Source organism: Polypterus senegalus, chromosome 6 (assembly GCF_016835505.1).
Source record: "Polypterus senegalus isolate Bchr_013 chromosome 6, ASM1683550v1, whole genome shotgun sequence".
In the NCBI taxonomy this organism is placed as follows: Eukaryota; Metazoa; Chordata; class Cladistia; order Polypteriformes; family Polypteridae; genus Polypterus; species Polypterus senegalus.
This window is the reverse complement of record NC_053159.1, coordinates 190,610,903-190,625,886: the sequence shown is the minus strand read 5'-3', so window position 1 is coordinate 190,625,886 and position 14,984 is coordinate 190,610,903. Positions and strand designations below refer to the sequence as shown.

The 14,984-nt window shown below is 48.4% G+C and overlaps 1 protein-coding gene across 2 annotated transcripts in view; it reads right to left on the bottom strand.

Annotated features, from left to right (window-relative positions):
- The window catches only part of znf385b (zinc finger protein 385B), a 359,240-nt gene that overhangs the window by 111,328 nt on the left and 232,928 nt on the right, over nucleotides 1-14,984 (bottom strand). The window contains exon 1 of one of the 2 annotated variants that reach the window (XM_039757759.1): nucleotides 8,894-9,205. The exons of the other annotated variant lie outside the window; for it this stretch is intronic. The gene's annotated coding sequence lies outside the window, so the exon portion shown is untranslated. Of the gene's footprint in view, nucleotides 1-8,893; nucleotides 9,206-14,984 lie in introns of those variants that run through there. 2 annotated transcript variants of the gene reach the window in all.

The window sequence follows — 14,984 nt, the reverse complement described above, 5'->3', positions numbered from 1 at the left end:
GTTACCTCTTCGGGCTGTGCCCGGCCGAGCCCCATGGGTGCAGGCCCGGCCACCAGGCGCTCGCCATCGAGCCCCACCTCCAGGCCTGGCTCCAGAGGGGGGCCCCGGTGACCCGCGTCCGGGCAAGGGAAAACGTTGTCCAAAGTTTTTGCTCTTCATCGGAGGTTTAACAACACCAGCCCCCATAACCTGCATGTCTTTGGGGTGTTTGGTGGCACCAGCAGGAAACCCTTGTGGACACAGGGAGAACATGCAGAATCCATTTGGGGGGCCCTGAAGCTACTGTGACTCCATACCGCTCATATGGATGAATAAGTAAATGTATTGTGAAATGTGACATAAGTTCAGCAAAAACTCTGCTTTCACTACTTATGTATTTATTTATTTTCAGTGACACCGCACGCAACATGAATGCGCCATGAAGTTTCAGCTGTCACTTCGTCCGTCACAGTTGCGAGCGCGCTGTTCGCCCGTCCGTCCGTCCGTCCCTCCACTCCCCCGTGTCCGTGTCAAGGCTGTAAAGCGCATCTTGGCGAGCGCTGCCTGAATTACTTCACCCTGTTAACGTATCCGTTAATTCCTGCGCTGACTTTATTAGGCTGTAAACGCGCCGACGTGTTCTCGGTCGCTGCTGGGATTAACTGATGGTCGCCGCATGTCCTGATGTTGTCCGCGGGTAAGGACAGCGTTAAATGGCTGGTTCACGGATCTTTTTCGTCGCCCCGGCTATTTATTTCCCCGACTCCATTGGTAAAGCCGTTAACGTACTGATCGAGTTAACGTCTCAAGTGTACCTTGGCCTGAAGTACATTAATGCTTCCACATAGCCGTTATTTTCCGCCTCGCCGAATTGTCTAAACGCGTCTGACTTATTTAATGGCGACCCCTGAAATTCTGGCGCTCATGGAGTTTAAAGTGCGAGGAACTGAACGAAACGTCGCGTCTCAAACGCGCATGTCAGCGCTCACCGAGTTAACCCTTCAAACTCCCACCTCTTTCTGCTGCTGCTGATTTATGGCGATAACTCCGTCATCCGATATTCACGTTCTAACCCTCAAAACATAGGTCAGACATTTCTCCTTCAGAAGTATTAGTTATGATGTCCACATATGTTACAACAGACGTTTCTAATAATAAACACATGCACTCTGAATGTTATATTGACTTCCAGAGGTGTTGGAATAAGTTAACAAACTCTGAAAATGGCTGTGAGTGTGTCAGGAACACCCAGAAATAGATCAGCAAGTAATGGGTCCAGTTTTACTGCTTCAAAGCAATACAGCAAACAGGATTCATCTTCTTCTCCGCTTATAACCAATCCATTATCTTAGTCTGGGTGACTGGGGGGCCACAGTGTAAGCAGTGAAGTCCAGATGTCCCTTTTCCTAATCAGATGCCCGACCCAACTCAGCTGGCACTTCTCAATACGGAGGAGCAGCGGCTCTTCTCCTGAATGTCTGCACTCCTCACCCTGTCTCTAAGGCCGAGCCCAGACATCCTGCAAAGGAGCCTCACATCTGCATCTTGTGTTTGTGATCTCGTTCTTTTAGTTACAACGCAGAGCTCATCAGGACAATCGAGCAATTGGGACGAGAAAAGGCCATTCAGCAGTCCTGTCCACTCAACTCCTCCAAAATGACATTAAGGCGAGTTATGAAGGTCCCTAATGTCCTTCTGTCCACCACACTTCTTGGTCGCTTATTCAATGTGTCTGTGGTCTTAATGAAGAAAAACGTCAAATGTTTGTGTGAAAATAACAAGTTTCCGTCTGTGTCCCCGTATTGTTGACAAACTCATTTTAAAGTCACAGTCCTGATCCACTGCACCCAGGACTCCAGATGAGGCTCACCAGTGTGTTATAAAGCTTGAGCAGAACCTTCTGTGACTTGTACTCCACACATCAAGGCGCTATATAATAGATAGATAGATAGATAGATATGAAAGGCACTATATTATAAATAGATAGATAGATAGATAGATAGATAGATAGATAGATAGATAGAAAAGGCACTATATAATAGATAGATAGACAGATACTACTTGGTCGCTTATTCCAAGTGTCTATCATTCTTTGTGTAAAGAAAAACTTTCCAATGTTTGTGCAAAATTTACCGTTAACAAGTCCCCGTGTTCTTGATGAACTCATTTTAAAGTCACCGTCTTGATCCACTGGACTGATTCGCTTCATCATTTTAAACACTTCAGTCAGGTCTCCACTTCATCTTCTTCTCCTTAAACTGTAAAGGCTCAGCTCTTTTAATTTTTCCTCCTAACTCATCCCCTGTAGCCCTGAATCAGCTTCATTGCTCTTCTCTGGACCTTCTCTTGTGCTGCTGTGTTTTTATGGAGACCCACAAACTGCACCCAGGACTCCAGATGAGGCTCACCAGTGTGTTATAAAGAATAAGCAGAACCTCCTGTGACTTGTACTCCACCCATCAAGGCGCTATATAATAGATAGATAGATAGATAGATAGATAGATAGATAGATAGATAGATAGATAGATAGATAGATAGATAGATAGATAGATAGATAGATAGATAGATAGATAGGAAAGGCACTATAGACCCCAAGACCCTTAAACTCCCTCGGTTTGACGCAGCACCCTCTTGCCAACCTGGAGAGGGCACTCCACCGTTTTCCAGCTGAGAGCCGTGACCTCGGACATGGAGGTGCTGACCTTGGCCACTTCACACAGACCGGCCCCCCCAGTGCGTGTCTAAGGTCACAGCCCGATGAAGCCAGCAGGGTCACATCATCCTCAAAAAAGCAGAGCCGCGATCTGAGACCACTGAACTGGACCCCTTCCACTCCTTGGCTGTGCCTATAAATTTTGTCCCTAAAAGTTCCAAACAGAATCGGTGACAATGGGCTCCCCACAATCACCACTTACTTCCAGAAATGCAAACTAAACGTTTGCTCCAGTTGCACAGGAACTGAGTGGGCCGCAACAGCTGACCTTTCCTATGTACCTCTGTCTGTCAATCTATTATATAGCACCTTTCACAAGTTATCCGTCTTACATTTCCGCTTTTATCCAAGGTGACTTCTAACATTTGTGATTCAATTGGTTCCATTTCTTTTGTTTCGTTTCTTCTGTTTTTCTCAAACAGAGCTCAGGCAGGTGACATGACCTGCTCAGGGTCACTCAGTGGTGTCAGCAGTGGGATGAGAACTCACAGCCTCAGAGTCTGAAGTCCAAAGCCTTAACTGCTACACCACATCGCCTGCCACCTTTGGTAAAGTTAACTTTTAAACTGGCGTCTCTTTAGATTACATTAATCTGTAAGCGGACTCGTTAATTCTCACACGCGCAGAATCAACCTTTAAACGCGCCTGCAAGTATTCAGTCGCCACCGGAAGTGAGTGACGCTAATTAAAAGCCTCGTGTAACACACTGACGGAGTTAACGTTTAAACGCGTCGGCAGGCCCGGCTCATCGGCTGGACCCTCAGTTGACGGGGGTGAGCGCTGCTGGCGTCGGCGTCGCTCTGAACACGTGGCAGGATTTGGCCGATTCAGACAGAGTGACAGCTCCATTACTCAATGCACCTCCACGCTCACACATCTGCCCCTCCTTAGACAGGAATGCTCCGGGCGCCTGCTTTTCATTTATCTCCAGATACCACACACGGATCTGAACGCCGATGTCCAAAAAACTCGTTCCTGGTTCAGAGTGGGGGGGGGTCTACCCTGCTAACAATCACCCCCACCCCCCCCCTTTTTCCATGTGAAAGCCCCGGATGGGTGGCTTGGTGTGATGATGTTGAAACGCTGCATGTGACAGGCGCTCGGTGGGCTCGGCCTTGAACCTCTGGGGTTGTGGAGCAAGTCCAGTGAGATGAGTTTTAAATCAGGGGGCATCCATGGCGCTCCTCTAACCTGACATGTCGCTGTGACAAACCCATCTGAGCGGAGTTCTCCCCGGCCTGTCAGCTCGAGATTTACTTGCCAAAACCTCGCATGTGCTCAATTGGAACGTCGCCCCGGGTAAAGGCGGCTGTCAAAGAAAAGCAATTTGAGCAGCTCAGCAAATCAGGGGCACCGCTGGCGTGTTTTAAAAAGGGATAATTGGAGGCGCGGACAAAGGGCACATTCTTTGCTGCCATAAGCTTCTTTAAAAAAGGAAACAGTCTGCATTTTATATAGCGCCTTTCACAACACACAACCTGTAAATACAGTAAAAGTCGTAAAAGATTAAACGAATAAAAAAATGTTGCAGCCAGTAAGGGGCCAAAAAACCTCGAGACAGCTACACAAAGGCCAGTCAAGGGTTCAAATAACCTTCACAACCTTCTCTCTCTCTCCCCCCAAATGCCCCCCACCAAGTGCTGTCCGACCCCCCGGATGAGATGACGAAGCCACTTTTAATACCAGACAGGTGCCAAAACATTGCATGAAATGAGCACTTCTGGGACAGGAAGAAGGACGACAGCTCCACCTGGTGGGCCCCCACAGCGCCTACCTGCAGACCCCACTGAGCTGCCATTTGAATTGTACAGTATGTATAAGAGGAGTCCGGCTGCCTCCGGTAGCAGTACGAGACACGCCCACTGCAGGGCACACCCACTACTGGACACACCCACTCAACAGTCGTCACAGCACTCGCTAGGAATTTGATGAGAATGAAGCACAAGGTTCACCTTGGAATGGGCGTAAACAGGGATGGGACGCTCTGAGGGTGTGCCCAGGTGCCCGTCACATCAAGGGGCCTTTTTTACCAAACAATCCCACATGAAATGATCTCGTGTCCACACGGCAAAATCACTAAGGGTGAAAAACTCAATGGCACAATCGAGTGTCCAAGGGGGATCGCTGATGACAGGATCGAGTGCCCGTGTGGCAAAATCAGCAAAAGGGGGATCCCTCACGTAATGTGACATCAGCTTTAGTCACTGTGCCACACTGACTTAATAATATTAGTCCTTGGTACAAACCCTACAAATATGGCATACAGCCAATACAGAAAAGCACAGAGTTAGTCCAATAGTATACTGCTGATGCAGCCTAAAAAGTGATGGCACCACAACTGGTGCCCACTTTCACATGAAACGTCCTGGGTGAAGCAGCATAAATGAAGCCACTGGACAAAAAAAATCACAGCAGGGGGTCACCCAAGACCCCGCAAGCCCTACTTGTAGGGTATCCGAGCTGTAGCCTGCTAGGGGTGACGTTTTGTAGCCTCACAAGTGTGTTGGGTGACTTACAGCCGGGCACCGAGAAGGTGTTTGGGGCGCTATATAAAAGGACCTTGGAACTTAAGATGTGGCTGGCTGCTCAGCTGGCCAGAGGGAGGAAGGAGAGACAAAGTAGTGGCTGGTGAGCAGGGGGGACCTCACAGGGGGCCGTGGTCACTGAGGTTTCTTTTTTTTTGGTTTGTCATGCCAAGGTGTTTATTATTTGCTGTCCCCTCGTTTCACTTCTTTAGGTTTTCTTATTAAACCCGTTTTTCTTTTTGGTCTTCTGTATTGTAAGACGCCCCCTACAGGCCACAATATGCACACACTGTAAGTATAAAGGAGACAAGGCGGCTCTTCAGAGCGATGCCACAGGGGATCCATTTTTGGATCCCAAAAGACCCATCCACATGACCCGATGATGACACACTGCACCCGTTGACACCGGCTAAGCTTGGGTCGTCTTGACCATTTAGTGCCCTCCTTGGTCTCCCACCACGCGTGAAGAAATTTGGGTTCTGCCCATGGGGCCAACTTCATACGCAAAGGACCCTCCACAGAATGTCAAGTGAGGGTGGAGCCACACAAGCCAGCAAAGGACCATTTTAGGACCAGTAATTGGAAGAGGGCACAAACATATAAACAGACGTGTGAAAAAGTAAGTGCACCCCATGACATAGCATATCAAGATCTGATCTTCATTTAAAGAGCATACACCGATGAAGGTGATGAAATATAACAAACATCAGGCCACGTTTACATGTTAGGGTCCACTGCATCATTCAAATAAATAAGGCAAATGCATTCTGTGAAAAAGTAAGTGCACCCCCACATTTATAACTGACCAGAACATCATGAGAGGGGGGGTCTTGGAGGAATTCAACCGTCAGACATTTCTCTTGGTTTGCTCCTCACTTGCTCCTCACTGAGCTCTCTGAGGCCTTCACAAAGAAGGTTTTGGGTGCCTAGGAGTATCAGAAGGGATTTAAAAAGACAACTGGAAAACAACTGTCCCACTGAGCGGGAAGTTCATCTACAGGTGGAGAAGATTTCAAACAAACAAAGGGTGGGCCGCCCCAGCAAGTACACAGCCCGAGAGCTGAAAGAAGTCTGCAAGAAGTCCAGAAGTTCACCATGGGACCCAAGTTAGCTCTTGTCACTGTTAATGTCACAATGCACAAATGAGACCGACATTGGATGGGGTACCAGGAGGAAGAGCAGGGCAAGACAGAAGGGGCAGCTCGGCAGAGACCCGGACTTGGGGGACACACAGAGCAAAGGCCAAGTTATTCAGCCCCCCATAGCAGGAGACGCATTGGGAGAAAACCAAAGAGGCGTTTGGGCAGAAGATCATTTTTGATTCATTTGCTGCTATTTATGATTTGCAGGATTCTTTATGGTTTATGTATCTGTAGCTAACAATCTGAGGGGGGCCACCTAAAGTTGCTAAATCGGGGTGTGGTCTCCCACAGTGGTGAGTTTTTTGGGATATTTTGAACCGGCGCTCTGCTCCATTACTGGACTACACCTGGGACTCTGTGGCACATTGGTCACCTGGATGGCCGTGACCGTGTCACTCCTGTTGAGCTTCACAGTGTCAAAGAGCATCTTGTGGGAGTAAACCTTTTATTTTACAGAACTTTGGGGCTCCGCCCCTGCTCACCTCACTCGCCAACCCCTCACTGGGTGCCCGCTATGTCACAGCCGTGCCACTCAAAGGGCGTCGGGCACCCTCTCCGTGATTGTATGTAAAGAGTTGGTACGTAGAGGAGTGTGAGGGGTGCGGGAGGAAGACGGTTTGGGGCTTAGAGACAGGAAATCAGCTACTTGAGTGTCTCACCACAACTGTCTGTTTTAAGTACCAAGAAATAATAAAATGCAGTAAAAAAACGTAAAAATAAAAAGTCAATAAAAAATGAAATGACAGTAACGCTTCATCAAAAACAACATTCTGAAGGACTTTATCCTCTAATTTACATTCTGTAAACGTTGCTTTTTCGCATTTCTGTTCACGTATTGTTCGGGATATTTTCCTCTTTCTCATTGCTCTTGATTTTTATTATCCGCTGCTCTTTTTTGTTCATTTTCTATTTTTCGACGTTCATTAACAGCTCTTGCCGCTCTTTTTTCTATTGCAAGCAAAAATTTGAGGGTCTTAAATTGATAATTCGCTTTCCTGTCTTGTCATTATAAGTGACAGTACTGAAGGGCGAGAGTGTCACAGGGTGGTCCGGTGGGAGCATGGGTGCGCAGCAGGAGTAACGATTGGGCAAGCAGGGTGGAGAGGGGCGTGGTCAAGGCTGAAGAACGCTGACACGACGGAAAACGTTCTCAATATAATAGAGAGATGTATAAAGATCCTGCGTACGTTGTTATATCTAGCAGGGGTTTGATGGGACGTTCCCCCTCCAGAGCGTAGTCACCTTATCAGAAGTGGCTTTGGGACTTATGTGCTTGGGGGCTTTGAGTTCATGGCACCCACCATCACTGAATCCCCTTGGAATTCTTCAACCAGAGGGTGCCCGTGGATAACGTGAGACCACCAGTCAGAGGATGAACTTCAACATGGCAAAGACCCCCTAAACATAACAAGAAATCCACCAAGGAATGGCTGAACAGCATGAAACGCCAGGTTCTGGAAAGGCCTAAGCAAAGTCCCTTGGGGGGGTGTGGTGGTTTGAAATAAGCTGCGCACACAAGAAACCCCCTGAAAGATCACACAGCTCAAAGAACTCTGTGTGGAAGTTTCACTGAGTCCACATCAGAGACGGCTAGATGGTTACTGAAAATGCCGACTTCAGGGGGGCTATTTCAGACAAGGGTGGACTTACCTTTTCTACAGACAAAAATGGCACATCTGTTCATTTTTCATTAAATAAATGATTACATCATCAATTTTTATTTAATTTTTAATGGCATCACCTGTAGGGTGGCACAGTGGCTGCTGCCTCTCAGTATGGAGTCCAGGGTTTGGTTTCCTGGGACCTCCCAGCATGCAAGCCGTTGTAACACATGGGCACTGACCGGGACCCATGGGGTATCTGATGCCCATGAATGATTCTGTTTTTTGCTATCAACACAGGGACCCCAGCACACTACTTTGCCCAGGGGCCTATGATGCTGGTATGATGGCCCTGCCTGCATGGAGGTTTGCATGTTCTCCCAGTGTCTGCATGGGTTTTACTCCAATTAAGTTAAGTGAATTGACAATGCTAAATTGTCCCTAATGTGTCCGTCCTGTGATGGAGTGCCACCTTGTGCCCTGTGCTAACTGTAATAGGCTCCTGCACCCCGGGTTTAGATTAAGCATTTTAGAAGATGACAGGACTTGACTACCTATAGATCATCAAATCCTGATTATGTCCACAAAGTTTAAAAAAGCAAAAGCATCTCATAGGGTGTACTTACTTTTTCACATGACTGTATATAAGAAGTTTGACAAACGAGAACCCACCATTCGGTCCAGGAGGCGCGTTTGTTTAGCTGACACACACACACCGCATAAACATTTATGGTCTGAAAACGACTGCTGTTAAAAGTTTGTGATGGCAGCTGCCGGAGTCTCCGAGCGCAGGCAGGACTGGGGCGCTCAGTCCCGAGTCTCTCTGCACTTTCTGCAGCTGGCAGACTGCGCTACTGTGGCTGCCTGTCAAGCGACACGCACACAGCGGGCACGCACCGGGCACACGCGACTCGCACGAAGCCTCCAACTTACCCAACCAGCCAGCCAGCCAGCCAGCCAGCGACGGCGACTCGCAGAGAGAAAGAAGTCAGCAAGTGGCGAGTGGAGCGTCGGACTCCGCAGGTCCGCTCGGGTCACGTCTAATGTCCTCGATCCTCCACCCGATCCTCCCCGAGAAAAAAAAAAACCAAAAGAAGTCTTCAGAATGAGCTGCGCGAACTTGTCGACGTGCCAGACATTTATAGCGCCCCAACCCGTCGTGTCCCGAGGTGCAGCTCCGCCGTGTCCGTCCGCGCGGGCGCGCGCCTGCCTCGCTGAAACTCACGCAGACAATAAGCTGGGCTGTCAGCCGCTGAAGCCACCGGAGAAAGGGAAAAAAAAAAGAAAAGAAAAAATGAAAACGAAAAGTAGGTCAGCGCGCGCCGCTCAGGAGGTGTCGTTAAAATGACTCGATCGGCTCGAGGCGCTCACATACGAACGGAGTCGGTGGTGCTGTGTCGGGTGGTAATGGGCGGGTCAGTCCGAGCGAGCGCACGAATCCGAATCACCGCCGGCGCCGATGTGATGCGAACACAACTGAGAGATCTGACGGGGCGAAAGTGGGGCTAAAATGGGAGGGGGTTGGGGGTCTGGTGGTTGAAATCGTCTTGAAAGTTGAGTTGTTGAGATTTGGTGGGGAAAGCTGTGTGTGGTACCAATAAAAAAATCTACTAAGTTTTGGGGTTAGCGCTGTGTGTGTTGGGTGGGTTGTTACTTATTATTTGGCCGACCCCTTTAGCTACGGCGACGTACAATACCTTTGGTTCAATTTCTTCTGTTATTCCAATTAGGGCTGAGGCAGGTGAAGTGACTTGCTCAGGGTCACACAGTGACGTCACACAGCGACGTCACACAGCGTCAGCAGGGTTGGAAGCGCAAAGCCCCCAGCACTGCACCACATTGCTTCTATATGAAGGCGACAGACTTTGGATAAAAGCAAGTAAATAAATGGAAATATAAACGTAAATAAAACACGGGTGGGCTGTCAAGTAAGGAGACAAAGACGGAGGCAGAATCAAAGGGCGGCGTTTATTTGGCTGTGTCAGGTTTGAGGCTGCTTGGGTGAAGAGGGTCTCACTTGGAGGTCGGGGGGATTAAAGAATAAATTAGAAGGGGCCGATCATTCACCTTTATGGAGGGGAGACAAAGACAATTAATGTGGGGTCTGTAAGGACTAAAAGAAGACAAGAGTCTGATGGGACACCCCTAGAGTTCAAAGTTAACAAAGCTGCAGAGTGGGAGTGTTTTTGTTTGGGGGGATCCCAAGGAGAAATGTTGAGGGGTTCTTCACCTGGACTGGCATATTCATTGGGAGGGAGATTTTTAAAGTGGTCTGCAAGAACCCCTAATGTATCAATTGGGGGTGTCAGGGGGCATTTGATTTGACTGGTAAGGATTAGGGGGCACCGGAGATGGCATAAGTGGTATACAAGTTGGCCCCTACAGTCACAAAAATTTGCCCCAATTTATTATTCTTGGAGGCATTGGGGACATTATATGTGGTATGCAAGCGCCCCCAGTCACAATGAATTGTTCCTAATGTATGAATGGGGAGGTCAGGGGACACTGGGGACAATATAAGTGGTATGCAATTTGCCCCCTACAGTGACAATGAATTGCTGCCAATGTATCCATTTGGATGGGTTTGAGGGGTTCTGGGGACAGAACAAGTGGTATGGAAGTTGCCCCCTGCAGTCACAATGAATTGCCACCAATGTATTAACTGGTAGAGGTTGGGGGCACTGGGGATGGTACAGGTGGTATGCAAGTTGGCCCCTACAGCCACTATAAATTGCCCCAGTGTATTAATCAGGGGGCACTGGAGATGGTACAGATGGTATGCAAGGCACTCCCCACAGTCACAATGACCTACCCAGTTACTCAGCCTGCCATTGGGTGACTCACCAGTGCTGTTAGTGGGGGGAGTGCAGGACCACACACTGTTAATGATTAAAAGGTGTCAGTGAAAGAACAATAAAAATCCCCTCATGCTCAGTGCCCCCCTAAACACCAATAAAGGCTACTTTGGGTGTCATCTCTAAGGGAATTGTCTGCAAGTGCGTGAAGATGTGAAGCCCCCTCACATTTAGGGACAATTGGGGGAAATGGAATCTGAAACTCAATGAAAAATAAAATCAGACGAAGGTCTCCCTAAGCAGAAGTCAAAGACTGGCAAGAGTGCCCCCTAAAGGATTTGGCTGATGCACAGTGTCACCTGTATGGGTGTAATGTATGATCTTTTCGGGGGTCCAGTTTGAAGGGTGTGACACAGCGGCAGGCCTCTGGCGTCCGATGATTCGAGAAGGCTCTGAACGACCAATCAAATTGCAAATCTCTGTTACATGATTTAGACAGCTGGGGGAACCCTGTGAAGGAGCGACGGAGGTGTGTGGGGGGAGTGGGGTACGTGTTTCTGTCACATGACTTGGATTCAGTAAAAGTACACGGAAGAACAATTGAAATAAGGAAGAGATATGCAGATGGATGTCTTTTCAAAGCCGTTTAAACTCGTGATTTTAGATGTTTACAGAAAACAAGACTTCTGAGTTCAATTGGAATGCAAAGGCATCTGAACAAAGTTATCAGGGTGTGTGATCTGACAGGAAGGAGAGCGGAAGCCCCGCCTCTGGTCACGCCCCTTCCATTCTAATGCCTTGCAAGTGCCCATCTGACAGGAAGTCTCTGCAGGAAGGAGAGCGGAAGCCCCGCCTCTGGTCACGCCCCTTCCATTCTAATGCCTTGCAAGTGCCCATCTGACTGGAAGTCTTTGCAGGAAGGAGAGCAGAAGCCCCGCCTCTGGTCACGCCCCTTCTATTCCACTGCCTTACATGTGCCCATCTGACAGGAAGTGTCTGTCACTTGCTGGACTAACATGCAGAAAGGCACATCACTCAGTGCAGCAGAATTTTTCTTTTTGCTTAAACTTTTCGTTTTATTGTCTTTCAGGATACCCACAGGGTATTAAGCAGGGCTACCCCTAAACTTTACATGTGGGTTTTGTGTTTGATTTGTTTTCACACCAGGAATACATGGCGCTACTGCCAAAGGTGGGTACCTTCCACTCAGGGCTCGGATTTTTATTTTGTGCCCTTTCCTGTCAAAATGGCCTCTGACAACCCTGGCCAGAAATAAAAACGAGTTGACAAAAGAGATGGATGGCAGACTGAGGACATTCATCACAATCAAGCCCGCCGATCCATCACGCTGCAGCCGGGTGTCACCCGAGCAGAAAGCCGCGGTCGTGCCATCCAGCGCTCGTCCTTTCATTAAAAAGCCATCACTCAGTCCCAACACTTTTTTTCTTTTTTGGTCACAGACAGCCCAGCCAGGTCTTTGCCAACCGAATTTCTTTCTTCACCTCAAGACGTCCTCCCCTGTGGACAGCCAAGTAGTTGATCACTCAGCCCCTCCAGCTTCAGACGTCACGCTCAGGTCCACATCGACCACTTCTGCTGCTCACCGGCCAATGAAAGCTCAGCTCACTGTGTTCTGACTCTCCGGCTCCCCCTGCAGGTTTCTTACTGAAGTCTCAATGGCCAACTCTTCACTGCTGTGAGCCGCTAAAGAAGAGCAGCTCATTGGTACAGACACGGGGGATTTCAAAATGGGGACCCCCCACCCTGTCCCCCATTTGCTATCAGGTTTTGCCTCACGATTCCTGCCCTGACCTGTCGTGTTTTAGCCGGGGTGTGCTGCCTGTTGATTTTCCATTTCTGTCTCTTCTTTGTTTACTTTAAAACATTACTATTCTTCATATATTTATTGTAATTGTTTGTTAATGTTGTCTTGTTTGTTTGTAATCAGCTGTTCTGTGTCGCTTGTACTTTATGGGTCGGACCTCCAAGAGGCGGGGTCACACGGAAGCCCCGCCCACTGCCCTTATATTCACAGGCTATGAGCGGAGCCTTCAGCTGTGTGTGGAGTTCACTTCAGTTGGAAGTTCCTGGTGATTTTTCCGTCTCGCTTTTGGGGTTTTGATTATTTGCATTGCACACTGGGACAAATACAAACGAGAAGAATGACAACAAAGTTAGCAAGTGAGTGCCCTCCTATAGTGAACAAAGTGCACAGAATCCACAGACGAGGCAGCCTGACCCCCAAGCTCCAAGGGCTGCCTTCGGCCTAAAAAAGGGGTCCTGGAATTTACAGCTCAAAAAAAAAAGAAAAGTAAATGATGCTGCCCCTCGGTCACTCCTGACAAACAGGGGGTCTCTGGCCTACTGCTACTACTGTTGCCCACTGTTTGCTATCGGGTTGCCCTTTTTCTGAACAAAGTCTTTGTATCTATAAAGATAATCTGTCAGCCTCGTCCTTACCAGCCAGGGGTTTTCGGGTTCCTCTCCCTTGAAAGAGACTCACGTTGTATTTGTGGTAAATTTTACTGACTCTTTCAGGGCGGATGTCCACTTTTGTCAAGAGGAGGGGTGGACGGTGGGAGTCTGCTGTAGACGGTGACACAGCCCACCGTTACGTTTTAGTTGGACCCTCTTTGCTAGAAGGAAAGTTCACTTGATTGGCTTGACTGAGAGTCCCTGTATTGAGTAACGAGGAGCAAACAACGAGAAAAATGGCATCAACATCTGGCAAGAGATTGAAGCGAACGTGCACAGGAAAATGCGGCGTGGACAACGTTTTGCATGGCATCTCTGAACTGATACAAAAAAACGAATGTCAGGTGGCAGCCTCATCAGCTGATCGTGGTGCTGAGAAAGTTCGTGAAGCTGACGCGCCTACGGCAACAACATTCGCCTCTGGGAGGACCACCACAAGAGGCACAAATCAGATTATGATGGTGGCGCTTTAAACTGGTCACCGGCGGGGTGATCAGGAGAGAGGAATCAGATTGTCCTGTTTGGAGGACCCCAACTATGCAGAAGACCTCCCTTTGCTCTCTCCCATACACTACAGCACAGACTGGAAAAGACACCTCACCTTAACATCTACACACGCAGAGTGGGCTTGAAAGTCAGCACAAAGAGGGCACAAGTCAAGTGACCAGGGCCTCCACTCTGACGGATTTTGCTGCCTTGTTGAAATTTGCCACCGTAGCTCCGACACGTCAAAATGAACCCAAGACTCCAATGGTGTGACTCACCATCTGCCACCCCGATGGCTACGGTGACGTATGTGCTGAACAGCTTTGGGGCACAAAGCAATAGGTGGTGCCGTTGGAGCGAAATTAATTTCTTTTGTACAATACAAAGTCGGACCCCTACGAGCACTCGGACACAATACGACTGTCCGGCTCTATTGTTTTTTACGCTACCGCGGCTCTCTGTCTGTCTGTCTATCCAGGATTTTAAATCACCTGTAGCTCACACACCGTCTGACCTGTTGCCCTGAAATTTGGTGCACATGTGCTACGTGACGTCTACTGCCCGCCTTTGGGGTGACGATTGTCCCTCAAGGTTATTCCTCTTTTTCTTTTATGTTATTGTAGAATCAACTCTCAGTAGCAGCAGCAGTGTGGCACATGCGTACGGGCGCCATTCTCATCCCTGCCACCTTCGCCGTCACCTCCCCTACCTCTTCATATCTTAAATCATTCTTGAGGCAGATTGAAGACTTAAGTGGCAACTTCAGTGGAAAATGAAAGAAAACGTACAACACAAACACGGACTTAATCAGTTTTAACATGAAAGGATGCCGACAGAAGAAGAGAGGCAGCAGGCTGCTAGGGTGGAGAAAAGAAGAGCTGCTCAGGAAGTGGCACACGCATCAACCTCCGAGCAAACGAATGGTAAACGTACGGAGAAAGAAGGAGGAGGAAAACTAGGAACACTCAAGTCAAGTGGATTCACTGCACCTTAGCATGCTGTGCGCCGTCACTGGTTGTTTTATATTAGCAATGCTTGATCTCCGCATCTGCAGAGTTACATGGCGTCGTCCAAATGCCCACAATACACCGCACAGAGCTTCTACAAGAACAAGAAAATACGAACTCCAGTTCTTAAATCCTTACACTGGCGCCCGGTTAAGTTTAGGGCAGATTTCACAATCCTCCTTTTAACATATAAAGCATTAAATGGCTGAGGTCCGGCTTACTTGTCTGAACTTATCATGACTTACAAACCTGAGCGCACAT